Below are 4,567 nucleotides of genomic sequence, written 5' to 3'. Positions count from 1 at the left end.
GAATGTTGATAAATTGAAGTACATTAAGAACTGAAGAGGCAAGTATGGTAGAAGATATTTGCAGAAAATAAAATTATTATATAACTCATGTCCAGAATATTTAAGAAAACTATAAATCAATAAGAAAAAGACAAGACAGCCTATGGAAAGATGGTCAGCATACCTGAATAGGCAATTCATAGAGCAAAATATTTAAATGGCTAACAAACATATAAAGTAATGTTCAATATCATTGGCCATCAGAAAAAGGCAAATTAAAGTTACAATTAACAACAACAACAAAAGATATGTAATACTGAGTGTTGACAAGGACGTGAAGCAACTGAAACTCTCATTCTCTGTCATGAGAGTATAAATGAATTTATCACTTTGAAAAATTGTTTAGCATTATCTACCAAAACTAAATAAGTACATATCCTGTGATCAAATAATCTAGTAGTTGGATATAGACCCCAAAGAAATGTGTACATTTAGGCACCAAAAAATATTAGACTGTTCATAGAATCATTACATCTAATAAAAAAAAATTGAAGTAACCCCAAATTTCATCAATTGGAGAATGAGTAAAGCGTTGTATATTTGTTTAATAGAATACTATGCAGCAATAAGGTAACCCAGCAAGTCCTCTTCATAAAATCATAGATGAAGATAGTATGTTGAACAAAGAAGCAAAAACAAATGCGATTATACTGTAGGATTCCATTATGGAAGTTCAAACAAAGGCAAAGTTAATATTCCTTTTTCTTTCTTTAATTGTTCATTATCAAAATTTTCTGCTTCTAAGATTCAAGACACGCACTTAAAGGAACTCTACAAGAAGACAGGAGGAATACAATGAGATTGCACTTTTCTCACTTAAAAAACAGGATATACTTTGAGGCAAAAAATTTTTAAAAACTTCAAAATATAGAGATCCTATTCAATTTTGTATTTAATCATAAAATAATTTACCATTCTTGTCTAAAATTTTACTTTTTTGTATAGCATGTAATGTAAACGTGAATCAAATGTGTAGATAATATTATTTATGCTGTCTTGAGCATAGTAATTGAAATAAAACTGAGGCCAAACTGCAATTTAAGATGACACTAAATCTCACAGAATTAACATCCCCTATGATGAGTTGTTCCCGTGCAAACAATCAGATTTATGGAGTTATGCACTTTTGAACACCTGTCTCTGGGAAACCTGCAGAACTTCTTTGACACCAGTATTAAAATACATTTTCCGAATATTTTTAAATATTCTCTGCTATCAGATTAAGAGGCGTGGAAAAACATATTTATTATAATGGTGACTGTTACACTGTATCCCATTACAAATCTAGTTTTCTAAACCTGAGTTATTCTTGTGCTTGCTTCCTCTGTTGCAGATCTTGTTTATCCTGCACTTGTCACACTTGATAAGATTTGTTCCTTTTACCCCTCCTTCTCACACTTATCAACACCATTTTGATGTTTAAAAGGCACATAAAAATGCATGATCTGATGTAATCAGACTCCGTTTTACTGATTCTCTTAGAAAAGCTTATTTTGGGGGAGTATTATGGATATTTAAAAAATACATGACACGATTAATAGCAACACTTCAGGAACTATCATTCAATCTGGGTTATCCAACTTTTGAATAACACTTAGTAGGTGTTGATATACAAAATTTTATGTCAGAAAATTATGCCATAAACTCCTGCACTCCAATTGGATAATTTCATATATCAGATATATAAACTATACAAAATCATAAATTTAGGTTCTAATAGAGGTAGGAATTGAACTAGTGACTCATACTTGCAGATCGTCCATTTGAAGTTCAATAGGATCAACTAAAGGAGGCATCTTGCAGAAAGATAATTTTCTTTTTATTGAGGTAAAATGAACATACATTTCAAATCTCTGTATAAGACAACTTTAAGTACACTTTACGTAGGGATTGACAAATGTATATGCTTGTTAGCAAGTATTCCAGTCTAGATAGAGCATTTCTATCACTCTATAAAATTTTCTAGTTCCGCATAGAAAATATGTAGGTTAGGGAAAACCTCTTCTCTTTTCCCTCCAGTTTTATTAAAATATAATTGATATATAACATTCTTTAAGTTTAAGATGTACAACATAATTTGACATAGTTCTATATTGCAAAATGATTACTACAGTAAGCTTAGTTAACATTCTTCATTTCACAGTTACAATTATTTTCCCTTGTGATTCTGATTTCTATTATCATAGATTAGTTTTGCCTGTTCTTGAATTATATACATTAAACCATATAGCATGTACTTTTTTTGTATCTGGTTTCTTTTGATCAATACAAAGGATTTGAAATTCATTTATATTGCCAAGTATTCCATTGTATCAGCACAACAATTTATTTGTACTTCTGTTCATTAACATTTGAGACGTTTCCAATTTTTGGTAACATGGAATATAAGCTTTGGATTATAGAGCAGATATATGTTCAACTTTATGAGAAACTGCCAAGTAGTTTTTCAAAGTGGTTGTACCACTTAATATTCTTCTTAGTTCGATATCCTTATTAATATTTTTTGTGAGCTTTTTGATTTTAGCTGTAATAGTAAGCATGAAGTGGTATCAGATTACAGTTTAATTTACATTTACCTGATGACTATTTTCAAGAAACTTTTAATGTTTTTATTAGCAATTTGGTATCTTCTTTTGTCAGGTGTCTGTTCAATTGTCAATTAAAAAAATTAGATTATGTTTTTATTGATTTATAGTTCTTTCCATATTCTGTCAGATATATGTATTAGGAGATTTTCTTCAAGTGTGAGGCTAACACTTTCACTTTCTTGTTGGTATATTTGATGAGCAAAACTTATAACTTGGATGAAGTCCAATTATGACTGGTTTACGCTTTTTAAAATCGTCTCTCAGAAATCTCTGTCTACCCAGTGCCACTAAGATATTATTCTTTGATATCTTTAAGAAATGCTAGAATTTAACTTTCATATTTAGATCTGTTCTATAGTATTGTATTGAACAAATCTATCACACTTGTGTTCTAAAAGGACTTGTGTAAGATAAATATAATATTTTTTCCCTTGAATAACTGATATAATTAAAGAGCAAAAATTTCTAGACTTTTTAAGAGGCATTTTTTTTGCCATTATAAATCATTTTCCTTAATAGATATAAGATTATTCAGATTTTATTTTTTCTTGTGTTAATTTTGATAATTTAATTTTTCTAAGAATTTATCCATTTTTTCCTAACTTTTAGCAAAACATTATTTATAATATTTCTTTTATATCTTTTATATCTGTAATGCTATTTTATCTCAATTCTTATTGTGTTATTTGTGTTTTCTCCCTTTATTCTTAATTATTCTTGCTGGGTTGTATTGATTTTATTAGTGTTTATTAGTGTTTTGAAACTTTTAGTGTCATTTCATTATTTTTAATTTCATTAATTTCTGCTCTTTCCTTTTTTTTTTTCTTTTATATATTTTGTATTTATTTTTTCTCACTTCATAATGTGGACACATAAAGTTTTGGCTTTTTGTGTTTTCTAAGATAAGCATTCAAACTTTAAGTTTTCCTCTAAGCATTTTTCTAGGGGTATATCACAAATTTTGATACATTGTATATTCACGATTAGTCAACAGGTATACTTTTATATTTTTCTTTATTTCTTCTCTAGTTATTTAGTGTTGTGCTATTTAATATCCGAATATTTAAAGATTTCTAGATATCTTATTATTTCCAATTTAATTCTGTGGGGTCAGATAATATTTTCTATGTATTTTTAATACTTTAAAATTTATTAAAACTTGTTTTATGTGTCACAATACAGTGTCAAATATGCAGATTCACTTGAGACATCTATATTCTACAGTGATTTTTGGGCTCTAAAAATGCCAATATTTATTTGGTTAGTAACGTAAGAATCTTCTATATCCTCTTTATTCTTTTTTCTATTTTCTGTCAATTACTGATCAAGGAGTGCTACAATCACAGGCTATTTATCTCTTTAGGCAAATTTATTTCATGTATTTCGAAGCTGTGTCATTTCTTGTATGTGTATTTGGGATTTCTATGTTTTGCTGATGAATTGATTCTTTTATCATTATATGTCCTATTAATCACTGAAATCTAAAGTTTATTTTTTCTGATGTAAATATATGCTCATCAGCTTTCTAAAGTTGGGTAATATGTATTTTTCCATCTTTTTACTTTTTACTTTATATTTAAAGTGCAATATTTTAGACAGCACATCGATGGGTCTTTACTATTTTATTTAGACTATCTATTTCTCTCTTTTAATTCGTGTATTAGTTTAGTTACATTTAATGATGCAATTATCAATATGATTTTGTTTGTCATCATTCTGGTTGTTTTCTATTCATGTCACTTTCTACTTCTGCTCTTCCTGACTACTTTTGCTTTAATTGAATACTTTTAAATATTCTATTTCAACTTCTCTATTGTACTTTACAATCTATACTTCAGCATTATTTTTTTAGTGATTACTATAAATATTATAATATGTACCCTTTGACTATCACAATCTGCTTAGAGTTAATACTGTACTTCTTCACCTAAAATGTAAGA

Source organism: Pteropus medius, unplaced genomic scaffold, assembly GCF_902729225.1.
Source record: "Pteropus medius unplaced genomic scaffold, Ma_sr-lr_union100, whole genome shotgun sequence".
Lineage (NCBI taxonomy): Eukaryota > Metazoa > Chordata > Mammalia > Chiroptera > Pteropodidae > Pteropus > Pteropus medius.
Note: the sequence above shows the minus strand (reverse complement) of the source record.